The sequence below is a fragment of the Panthera leo genome, chromosome B1 (genome assembly GCF_018350215.1).
Source record: "Panthera leo isolate Ple1 chromosome B1, P.leo_Ple1_pat1.1, whole genome shotgun sequence".
NCBI lineage: Eukaryota > Metazoa > Chordata > Mammalia > Carnivora > Felidae > Panthera > Panthera leo.
In genome coordinates, this window is record NC_056682.1 from 99,375,514 (window position 1) to 99,389,044 (window position 13,531).

The window sequence follows — 13,531 nt, forward strand, 5'->3', positions numbered from 1 at the left end:
GGCCCATGCTCAGTAATTTACATGAACATTTTTCATTTATGCCTCATTAATCGTCTCTCAGACACTTAATATCCCACTTATGTAAAAATAAAGAAGTTGAGACTTAGAGAATTTAAGCATGTGGCCAAAGTTACCTAGATATGAAATGGAACAGTTGTATGTGAATCCAGTTCTGTCTCTTATGCGAGCCTAAGTGAGCCCTTCAGCCTTCCAGCACTAGTAATTCTTTGATTACTTACGTGTTTCTTCTTTATTATCTGTGCCTCCTTAGTAGCAATCCATTAATTGGCAAAACTGCCTAGTTTGTGTTCTAAGTCCTTTGCCCATTGTAAAAAGTTTAACTGTCAAGTGAAGTTTCTTAGATGTAATTTTGGGGGATTTTAACCCAAGGGAAGTGAAATCTTATTAAATAAGAAAATACACCATTAATGTGACAATTAAATGTAACATTTAACACTTTATAACAAAGTTATTTTATTTACACTATTTCATTTAATCCTCAGAAAATTTTTTTCAATATACAGTAAAGCCTTGGATTGCGAGTAACCTGTTCTGCAAGAGTTCCTCAAGAGGAGCAAACATTTCTAGTAAATTTTAACTTAATAAGTGAGTGATGTCTTGCAATATGAGTAATACGTGATGCTGAACACCACATGATCACAACTGAGCCAATGGTTCTTGAAATTCACTTTGATGTGCAATTGCTTTGGATTACAAGCATGTTTCCGAAACGAATTATGCTCATGAACCAAGGTTTGAGTCTATATTTTACATTTCTCCATTTAAGTCATAAGAAGACTCAGAATCAGGGGATATGTGATTTTCTCTATGTCATATATCTCATAAAGCCAGACATGTGTTCTGATCCCAACTTGCACAACTTCTATAAAGTATACCTATAGTGATGAATTTCCCTTCATACATCAGGACATAACAATCTTTAATGAAAATAATACTCAACAGACTAGAAGACTGATACATAGTTCAGGACATCTCTTCTTGATGCAAAAAACAGTTATTAATCTAGTGCTCTGTGGCAGAGTAAGGAATGTAGATGACAGATACATTTCATCATGTTCAGAAAAATTTAGAAGAGTTTGTCTTTAAAGACATTAATTCCCAGCAAAGAAATCAGTATATCATACCCTCTTACAAACGGGTAACATAAGTAAGGCCAAGCTCTGGCCAAGTTTTTATTAGCTGAACTTCCTTGTTAGTTTACTTGATTCACACCCTAACGTTCACATGAATTCTAATCTGAAATGTTGGCAAATGAGCCAGCACTGCCCCTACTGAAAAAAGGCCCATGCTAATTGAAATGGCCTCAGCAGCTCCCACTAAGTGTCAGGAATATAGCATCCCACGACATCACAGGAAATGCTACTTTTAATTTTTTTCTTTTTTTTTTTTTTTGCAAGTCAGGTTTACACATTTTATTTTTGTTTACACACTTGATTTTTTTTAGGTTTACACGTTTTATTTTATTTTTAAGTGTTTTTATTTATTTTTGAGAGAGAGAGTCTTTGTGCACGTGTGGGGGAGGGGCAAAGAGAGAGGAGGACAGAGGATCCAAAGCGAGCTCTGTGCTGACAGCAGACAGCCTGATGTGGGGCTAGAACTCATGAACTATGAGATCATGATCTGAGCCGAAGTTGGAAGCTTAACCAACTGAGCCACGCAGGCATCCCTAGATTTACACATATTAGATCTCACTTTGAACACCAACACATACTATAAAGTAACTATACTTTAAATAAAGTATAAATAAAGTATAAAGTAGCTATACTATAAATAATACATTTTTTTTCAGAAATGCAGCCACTCTAGTTTACCTGTCATAATTCCCTAAATCATGAAGGCTGTAATGTGTTAGTAAAATATCCTATATTCCAGTACTTTAAAAAAAATCTACCATAAAATGATATTAGTGTATAAAGTGATTTACTTTTCTTATACTTTGTTTTTAGAAAACTGATAACAATTGATGACTGATCAAGTAGATTTCTGAAAGGAAGATACAAAAGAATTCTGTTTCTAGATGTGAAAATGATGTATATCATACTAACTCAGAACAATTATGAGCTTTGAATGAAATATAAAAATGTGATCTGAAGGCACAAGAGAGCAAAACAACCAAGAAGAAACTACAGGAAATATATCTTTATTTTTCATTTTCTGTTTTTTTCCTAGTTTTATTGGGAAATAATTGGCATACATCACTAAGTTTAAGGGTCTGGCATGATGGTTTGATTTGCATATATTGTGAAATGATTACCACAATAGGTTTAGTTAACATGCATCTGTATCATATAGATACAGTAAAAAGAAAAGAAAAACAGTTCTTCTAATGATGAGAGTTTTTAGGGCAAATTCATCTTTTGAAATAGTAAGCATATTGCTAAAATCAACACAAATATGAGTTTTTTCCCTGAGAACACAGCACTGTCTACACATTTACAAGAAATAAAACTCAAACTAAAAACAGATGTCTCACTAGGTTGATGATTCAGAGGTCAGGGTTTGAGATAGTAAGTGTTTCTTGAAATGGATGAGGGGACATCGCAGAGTCTTAAGTTTGCATACAATTTCCCTCATATCATTGATTGCCAGTTAGTTGGGCATGTGTGTGACAAGATCTAAACAGTCCATTAGAAGAAGCAGGAAGAAGTTTGAAGGACTAAGAAGAGAGTCCAAAAACTGCCATTGCTAGGGAAGCAGCATTGAAAGTCCAAGCTCTGCCAATAAGAGAATAGCAAACAAAATACGATTTCCATTAAAACGCAAGAATAACTATGCCTTAGGAATAAGGCCATGTACGATGATAAAAGGAAAAATCAAAATCAAAATAGACACACCATAACACAACCTAAAAACAAGATTCCACAGGCTCAGTGTAACCAATAGCAATTTATTTCTTCCCTACTAAAACCAAATTCAACACTCTTTAGAAGAAGATAACAGAATTCCAAGTCATTATAACGTATCACTCAAATATCCACTATTTAATAGAAAGTCAGTAGATATGAGAAGGAACAGGAAAATATGACTCATACCTAAAAGAAAATACAATCAAAGGAAAGACTCTGATATAACATATTTTTATATTAACAGTAATGGACTTGATGTGTGCAAAAATTTTAAAACAAATCATTTGAAACAATGATTACCACATGAAACACCTATACAAGATCTAAAGAGTCTTTGGTTTACATCACCACAAATGGAGAAATTAAAAGAAAGGATCAATACATTTAAAAACAGATCAACAGAAATTATACAAACTGAAGCATGGTGGTGGGAATGGAGGAACATTTTTTTAAAAGATGTTTTGTATAAGCAACAGCCAAGAATTCTTTGCCCTACAAAAAACAATCTGAAGGAAGTTCTTCAGGCAGAAGATAAACAGTTCCAAATGGATATTCAGATCTACAGTGGAAGACAAAGAGCACTAAAAATTGTAAATATTTAGGTAAATAAGACAACGCTAACTTTTTATTTTATTAAATTATTTAAAATCAGTTAAAAAGAGGAAACATACAAAAATAACAATATATCATGGGGTTCATTACATTTGTAACAGTAAAATATGTGATGAAAATAACATATAGGATGTTATAAATTTCTAACATTATATAGCATTAAAGGCAGATTATGATAAATTAAGGATGCTTATTATAATTCCTACAGAAAACCTCAATTATATGTTGTTCACAGGAGATGACCCTTAAATATAAAGAAAGAGACCTGTCAAAAGTAAAAGAAGGAAAAAGAAGTACAAACCAACCCTAAGCATAAAAAATATTGGTGTTGCCTTAATGTCAGACAAAGTCAATTTCAAGACAAACAGTATTACCAGAGATAAAGAAAGACATTTCATAAGGTTAAAATGTCAATGTCCTACTGTTAAAATGTCAATTCATTAAGTACCTATAGTAATCCTTATTGTGTATGCAGACCTAAAACACATTGGGGGAAAAAAAACATGATATAATTAAAGGGAGAAATAAATAAATCCATAATTCTAACTCAGGATTTTTTTTATCATTCCTTTTCTCAATAATTGATAGAAAAATTAGACGAAAAGTTTGAAAGTATATGGGAGATTTAGGCAATGCTATCACTGTGACTGAGCATAGGTAGAACACCACACTCAGTCACTGCAGAATATATATTTTTTAAGTGCACCTGCTATGTTCATTGAGATAGGCTATATGCTGAGCTAGAATAGTTACTGATTTGCTTTATAGCCATGGTCATTAGCAGAAATGTCCCAGATGTTGCTTATTGTATCCTGAATTCTCCTAAATAGACACAGATTTCTGAACCTTCCTTACAGTTTTCTGATCCTCCCTACAAAATACACTTACATAAAAGTGTACTTTTTAAACACAATGTAAAAACTTCTATTATTGCAACCAAAATATCTGAAATCTTTATTTCTTGGGTTTTTTTTTTCCCATCTTACTTAGCAGAGTGGAAAAAATACATTCAGTACTCACAGAATTTATGAGTCTGAGGTTTGTAGAGAAGAATAGTTATTTTCAGTAATCATGCTGCCATGTGATAAAGGGAGAAAGACCACCAGTGAGTTCTAAGAATCAGAGATGAAACACAGGCATCATCGCACCTTAATGAAGTTACATGAACATAGCATAGTAAGGGTATATATGTTATTTTTACCACAGACTAAAGCTGGCAAATTCCATTTAAAGAAATTTTTGTTCCGTTTTTTCATATGAAAAATACATTTATATTCTCCAAAGAAATGTATAAAGAATGCAGAGCAAATAAATAATTAAATAATTAAATAATTAAAAAAATTTTTAAAAAATTAAAAAAAAAAGAATGCAGAGCTGAGGATCAAATTCATAGAAAATTCATTAAAAAATCCTACTGTAAATTAGACCCTTCCAGTCATTTCCTGATGCTATTCATTTTTTCCACAATAGTTCTGATTTAAAAAAAAAAAAAAAAGGATTCTCCATGTGTTGAGACCATTAAGGCTATCAGGTAGCAAGCAAAAAAGAAATCACTTACCTAATGATCCAAGGTTTTTTTCTTTAGAAGATTCCTCATAAAATGTCTCTGGCTTTGTCCACATCATAAAATAAAACTGTAAACTTGAGGAAATTAAGCCAGCTAATTCGCACAGGGAAAGAAGAGAGAGAAACTGGTAGGTTGGTGAATTTAAAGACTCAGAGGAGAACACTACAGTGACAGGAAAGTATAGTATGCTACAGGAAACTTATGAGTCTCATGACCATTCAACAACAAAAAGACACTCAAGAAGAGAACATATCAAATGTCATAAACATAAAAGATGGGAAATGTATCTAAAATCACTTAGTGTCTCTATGTGACAACTATTATACCAGCATATATAGCCCCTCCTCTTTCCTTCTTATCCACCATCCAAATTTTAGGTCTTTTGAGTGCATTCATTTTCCTTAGAAAGCAGCTCTAAGGCAGAAGCTGAGAAAAATCATATATATACACACATATATATATATATATATGTGTGTGTGTGTATATGTGTGTATGTATATATATATATGTGTGTGTGTGTGTGTATAGACTTGTATGTATATACATATATATCTCAGTGTGAAAAGCAATGAAGCATTGTCATGACTAGAGATTCTTGCTTTTAAAGCATTTCTAATAATAATTGAATTCCTTTTCTTAGTATTCAAAATACAATACCCTAATTTTCAAACCATTAGATCTGCAAGTCGTCAAATGCCCAGATTCATATCAAGTCCACTCATTCTCATATTTCCTTCCATGAGAAATTTCTTAGTATTTTTGAGGAACTCTTCTCTAGTCTATGAATTCGTCCAGTTGGGTGATTCTTTCTCCCACTGCCATTGTCTCAACAGAATATAAGCTCCAGGATAGTGGGGATGTTTTCTGTCTTATTCGTTGTTGAATCCCTCAATTCAAATGGTGACTGGCACCAGAGAGTACAAATAAATATATGAATGAATGAAAAAATGAACTAACGGCACTTTGTGGCTGCTAAACTCTCCAGATCACTTGACATATCTGTGTGGCCTACAGGAAGTTATCTAATCTCTTTCCCTTTGTTTCTCTAGCTGTAAAAAAAGAGATAGTAAAATCACCTCCCTCATAGAATTATTGACAATTACAATGAGTTGTCCTTGTTGTTAAACTCAATTCCTCACAGATGTTTACTCTGCGTGTCTACAGCATTGTAGCCCTTAAAATTCAAAGCAAAGATGAAAGAAGACTATATGCATTATTTTTATTTCCAGAATATCTGGGTTATAGAGGGTAACAGATCATGTGTCAGGTACATGATCAATAGCACAAGTTACCCCTAGGTCCCACAGGAACCTGACTTAAAATCCCAAGATCCCTACCCTGTTCTTGAAAGTTGCCATCAGGCATCTCAAGAAAATGTAAACATGGAATCCAACCACTCCTTAGTCTTCAGCTACAAAACAAGAAGAACCTGCCTTCTCTATAGTCAAAGGTGTGCTCAATGAAGAATGGTAGGAACATTCACTTTCTTCAGGAAATATTTCTGTTTTCCAAGTTTCTCCTTCCAACCCAATCCCTAAAAGATAGTCTGATCCCCACAGCCTCCTAAAAGAAATGCAAAGAACAATTATTTCCCCCAAATCTGGCTTATTAAATCTTGAATAACACCAAGTGTAGAACCCCAAATAATCCTGTATAATTCAATTATTGGAGAAAAAAACTTAACAGATGGGTTGGTAGATTTAAAAGCTCTGGTGGGCAGATTGCCATGAGAATACTACAACACACCCATGTGACAAATAGTTCTGACAACAATTATTCACCATAAGAGAAACAAAACAAAAAATAAAGTGGTCTAAATGATTAGTTGCCCAACTTAGATACTTAATTGAACACTTAAAATTTTAGTCTAAAATCTTCATTCAAATGTGTGAATTATTTTATGTTTTTCTCCAAGAACAATAAATGACTGTGATGACCATTTGCTTTACTTTGTAAATCTAGCAGACCCAGCCTGGTAAATTTCCTGAAACAAAGGGTGTATATAACAAAAGTAAACAAAATCTGCACCTCCAGGAAATGAAAACTGATAGCAACCCTCTAAGGAAGCTCCCTCACAGAAATAATAATAATAATGATGATAATGAACTATTATCCTTCAATACTGGGTACCTGGAACATTTATAGCAACTTTTCCTTCCCTGTGTTCTTTTTTTTTTTAAGTGCATTTATTTGTTTTGAGAGAGATAGAGGAAGTGCAAGTGGGGGAGGGGGAGGGGAGGAGGGGGGAGAGAGATAGAGAGAGAGAGAGAGAGAGAGAGAGAGAGAATCCCAAGCAGACTCTGAGCCCGATGTGGGATTCAAATTCACAAAACCATGAGATCATTACCTGAGCTGAAACCAAGAGTCAAATACTTAACCAAGTGAGCCACCAAGGTGCCCCTTCCTTCCCTATGTTCTTATATAAAAGCATATTTAGGCAGATACAGACTTTAGGAGCTATTGAAAACATATCTTGGCCAGAATGGGTAGCCACTGTGATTAACATTTCTCACTAAGAATCAACTAGTTTTTTTGACACAGAGTCTAATGAGGACATGATAACATAAGTGGGGCATCTTGTTAGTCCAAAGAAAACTGATAAAAAAAAATCTTGGGGGAAAGGAAAGCGTTGTCCTTATTTTGGAGAAGTGGAAAACGACATCAAGTTGGGGTAAGGTCTCAGCTAATGTGTGCTAATAGAGCAGGTTCTCTTTGTACTTCTATACTTAGAAGCAGAAGATGTCTAAACTTGAAAGGGAGGAGTAATGAAGACTTAAGAGGGGGTGTTCCTTCGCGGTGATTAAGTTGAAAGTGAAATAGCCTCCAGTTAGAAATTCCTGATATAAAATATATTTCTAGTGCTGTTGGAAAAATCATAAGCCACACATAGCTCTGGTAAAAACACACCAGTGATTCCTTGTGAAATATACACCACAAGAATTCTCAGACACAGTGATACTCTGTAAATCCATCTGTGTTGACAAATTAACATCAATGGTGAAAGTAATGTTTTCTCATACTGTTTAACTACATAGACAAAATGATGCAATAATGAGTGGGTATGATTGCTGCATGTCCAGGAGCATTAGTCAGACTAGCACCAGCGAAAATCAGGTCTCGACTGAAACACTCAAGAACTTGGTTTCCTGACAGGTGGAAGTGTATAGTCAGAGAAGGGTAAGGTTCTATTCAGACTGCAGCCCAGTGCTACAAGTTTCCAAGAACTCTAGGGGGTTGGGGCCTTTTTCCCTTGAGTTTTCTGAAACTTTAAACAAACTGGTATGAAAGTTTTATTTCCTTCAATAAAACGCCTAAAACTGTTGCATTTAAAATGGGCCTCTATCACATCTGAACACAGAAATGTAGAAAGAAAAAGGAAACATGTCATGTCAACAGAAGGCTAATGCCAGGGACACTACCTCAAACTTTGTGCTAACGATTCACAGAGGATTTTCCTAAGGAAGTTTGCATCTTTGTAACAGGGAGCAATAATCCTGTGGGACTTGAGGTACTATAACTTATTACTTGAAGGACGTGTAACGGCTTTTGAATTTTAATAAAGCACATTATCACTACTATATTCTTTCACACCAGTAAGACGGTGGCATGTCAGTGAACAGCACAGTGGAAAGATTTTTCTGAGTGTTCTGGGCAGCGGCCAAAGCCAAGAGAAATTTGACACCCCGTAAAGAAACCTGGGCCTCTGTGCTTCGAACACTCTGGCAAAAGGGGATTCCTAAGTCATATTTCTAATTATAAATTGAAAGCTTTTGTCCCCTGTTAAAGGAATGTCCTAAGTTGGTGAACAGGTGTGGCAAGCAGATTTTGGAATGAGGCAAGGAAGGGGGAGGAGTCGGGGCCTCTGAAATCCTACCACTCAGCAGCTGCCTCCTCCACCTAAATAGAAACCCAGCCCTTTGTGGACACTGAAAACATACTTGGAAATTATTGAGGCATGAACTAATTTTCAGTGTTAGGAAAAAACGTTCTAGGAAAGTAAGAGTATTGTCAAAATGATTAGTAAGTGTTTTAACAGTAACCAAGAGCAGTAGTGACCAGCATGCTATTCTGAACAATAGAACCCTTACCACTCCAGTCAAAGACAAAGTGTAGCTCACACATGCGAATAAGGTTGTGTGTCAGAAGTTGGGGCTTTGAGGTCGGCAAGTGGCTCCTAGAAATTGGGAAGTCCAGTCACTCTCTCAAGTTTAGCTGCTAGCCTGGGAATGCGAGAAGCTACTTCCTGAGAACTGCTTTCTTTCTCTTCTTTCTTCCTTTTTCTTCTTTCTTTTTCTTTCTTTCTTTCTTTCTTTCTTTCTTTCTTTCTTTCTTTCTTTCTTCTTTCTTTCTTTCTCTTCTTTCCATTGTATTGCAAATCTATTCATTCACTTGATACACGGAATCAAGATAGAAATAAATTTACTTATATTTACTCTTTAATTCTATATTACTTTTATTCTGCTCAACCTTAGGGCTCACTTAGCCCCTCTATAATGTCCTTCTAAAGTATCAACAGGTTTAATTGTCTTGCTTCTGCTGAAATTGCAGGCATAAATAGATTTTAAATAAAAACCATGAAAAGATAATTAATAGACTACTTCATAATTTTATAATTATAAACTAAAACAAAACCGATGAGGAAGTTTTTTCCCTTGAAGTGTTGCAAAACTAATATGCTAATATCCACAATAAAAACAAATGCAAAAACTTTAAAAAATCAGGTCTCTTACTGAAGCTGAATGTGTCAATTCAAAATAGAAATAACTGGCCATGAATCTAGTCATCGTACAGTATTAGCTTTGTTGGATTGCAAGAGTTAATATTTGTGTGTGTGTGACGTCCCCTCCCATGGAAGCCAGAGTGAGTTCCACTGCATTCTCTTTGAAAATTAAATAGCAAATGCTCCCTCCTTCCAAACCAAAATCGTTTATGTATCATAGATGGTGGTTGTCGATTTTTTTTCTCCACCCCAAAAATTGCTGGCCTACCTTATTCTTTACTCTGTGTTATCGTCTTTTTTGTGGTAGAGCAAATTGAAAGCCTTAACCCAAGCACCAGTTTTCCAGAATGCTCACTATCTTGGTCAGAGCAGTCAATGCCACCTGCTTGGGATCCATTACGTATATCGACACATCATTGCTGTAGGCAGCAACAACAATACATCTCAATTGCTTTATTTCATCTTGGAAGAAAGGGGATTTTCTTATAGGACTTACAAAATGAATAGGATACATTCCTCTGGGTAGGAGAAAACAGAGCGACAGATAAGGTGCGTGACGGAAGTGCACCATTGCGAGACCCATTTCGCTAATATTGGCTCCTATGCGGAGAATGTGGCTCCGAGCAGCAGCTCTCAGCACTGTTGCAACCCTTTCACAGACCATCTCTGGCAGCTGTGTTGATAAGGAGTGTTCAAGGCAAGCAAACACAAACTTTAACATCCACCGAGGAGTTGTAAATAGTACACCATTAATGCTCTAACATCTGCTCGGTAAACAAGAGCACTCTTTACAATTCACCTTAAAATGTTGCAGTGAAGAGCAGAGACCAAGTGTGTTTACATACAGAGAGACTGGGCTTGGGAACTATTTATTATTCTTCTGGGTAACTAAGCAGCTGTTGTGATTAGTGCTTGACCTTTGGGAAAGGTCTTAACCTGGAGCAACGGAGACAGTTGCTCTGAATTATCAAACCTGCTTCTCTTCCACAGAGTGTCCTTCTGAGAAATAAAAACAAGGTTCACCACGGAAGAGGACCGTTTCTGCTGACTGGAAACCAGCAAAACATCTTAACGTGATTGCAGGCAAGAATGGTATAGCCATATCATTCTAGCTTGAATGATTGGCCCACATCATCTCCTCCAGCCATAATCGAAGTCTTCTTTCCTTTATCTAGGAAAAGAAAGATAACCTTTCAGGATATGTCGTTTATCCCCATGCTTATTTCATTTCACCTCACAAAGCAAAATTAAAATACCAGTGTTATGCCAACTCGGCATTTTCTTATATCTCATTCACAGTTTATAATCATATAAATTGACTGCAAAAGTGGTGAGGAAAATATTACGTTTCAATATAGTTCCTGATGAAAGATTTCCAAATGTCTGTTAAGAATAGTTGAATAACAATCCTTTCACATGACATTTTTTTTTTCCTTTTCTTTTAATACATTACTTTGGAATGGATGGAATAGTTAATAGTTCAGAAATGCATATCCTGTAGCCAGGAGACAATAGAACTCTAAAATTTCCTAGCTCTGGTACCTTACATAAGTGATTTACCTTCTCTATTCAAGACTTTCTTTCTCTGGAAAATGGTAAGAATAAATGCACTTGTTCTCTAAATTGGCGTGAGGATTAAATAGGTTAATTACGTGAAGCAATTAGATTAGTGCCCGGGACATGGCAAAACACTCAATACCCATTTAATTTCATTAGCTTCTCTCATTTTGAAATAAATTGCCATCAGTATGCTCTTATTTTTATTTACTTTTAGAGAGAGAGTACACACATCCAAGGGTGGGGAGGGAAGGGACAGAGAGAAAAGGAGAGAGAGAATCTTAGGCAGGCTCCACACCCAGCAGGGAGCCCAACACCAGCTCCATAAGGGGCTCCATCTCAGGACCCTGAGATCATGACCAGAGCCGAAATCAAGAGTTGTATGCTTAACAGACTTAGCCACCAGGCATCCCAATATACTCTTCTTAAAGAAAGGATATCTGTGTCCAATTTACTGACTATTGCATTTAAACAAAAAAGAAAAATGGAATTTATAATTCTTGACTAAGGCTTCCTTTAACACAAAAGTTAATGTAATACTGAGTTGAAAATATATGTCTTTACGCTCATCAAACTAAATTACACTAAATGGTGAATCACGATGTTGCTGCTAAATGGTGTATTAAAAGATGATCCTTAGGTTTTACAGCAACATTTTATAGGCTTTGGGGAAACTTTACTAAGATTAAGCAACATTGAAAAGTCAAAGAAAGCAACTGCTAGGTTCGGATAGTTTTAAAATTTGGTTTACATATTGATGTGCATACGCAGGCATTCATGTAGTATCCAATCTTACTTACCCGTTAGCTTAAAATAGGCATTTAATAAGGATTTATTTTTCTTCAGGTTTTCTGCATGAATAAATACTGGTGAGATTCAGAAAATACTTTTCAAATTAATTGTGCATCATAACACATTGTGTTTAAAAGAGAGACGCACCAGGCAGTTAATAATGTGAATCCAAAATCAATGGAGCAAAAATGGCGAGAAATTGATGCATATTCAACTGATTGTAAAGACCAGTGTGTCACAGTCAGTCCCTGGAGTTGGATTAAGTATTGCATTTTAAAAGTAGAAATTATAAATTTTTATTCCTTAATAATTTACTTTTTAGATTTTCAGAATCTGGTTTTTGGGCAACAGAGCAACGATGACTTACAGATAATTTTCTGCTTTTACTTTGTTATCTCCAGAATCATTAGAGACCAGTTGGTGCCTTTCCTGGCTTAGAATTGATTTTACCATTACACCTTTCAAATATTGTGAGAAGTGGCTGACTAAAATGAATGACTATTCTGAAACACCATTCATGTTTATTTTATAGGATTTTCTTTTGTTATTTTTAAATGATTTTGTTTCCACATCTCATTAACTTGCAAAACAGATTACAAGCATTTTACTCCACAGTTCTCACTGAGAAAAAAAACACAACCTGGATTTTATTTATGCATAGATTTGTTGATTGAATCCAAAAGTGGAAGGCTCCTGAAGTCCATCTCATTCAACCACCTTGATTTGCCAATAAACAATCTCTGCTCCATTCTAAACCCATTCTGTGATTTAAAAAGATGACTCAGAAGCATGATCCAGAAGCACTATCATACCTCAAACCCACAACATCTCCATTCTGGGATGACCCACAACCCTCCTCTCTGCACCCTCCTCCACTTTTGGCATATCTTCAGGTCTCCTTTCCTGTCCAGGCCTTTGGGTACCAGGTCCCTTAGCTACAGGATCAGCCCAGTATTCCCCCTAGCCTGGTGGGGTCTAATTTCTCAAGATACAGTCGAGATACAGAACATTTCTGTCACAAAATCAATGGTGTTACACTAAAGTCACGTCTGCCCTCCTCACTCCCTTTACCTCCAATCCTTAACCCAGCAACCACAATCTGTTTTGCATTTATTTTTTTTTTTATTTCAATAATGTTCTATATGGAATCATACAGTAAATAACCATTTGGAATTTTTTTTCAGTCAGCATAAGTCTCTAGATTTATCCATGCTATTGCATGTATCAATAATTTGTTCCTTTTTACTGCTGAATAGTAGTCCTTGATATGTATGTTCCATGTGATGCTCAACCAACCATCCGTTAAAGAACATCTGGACAGTTTCCCGCTGTAGCTATTATGAATAAAGCCGCTATGAACATTCCTGACAGGATTTTGTGTGAACATAAGCTTTGATTTCTCTTGGATAAAGTCCT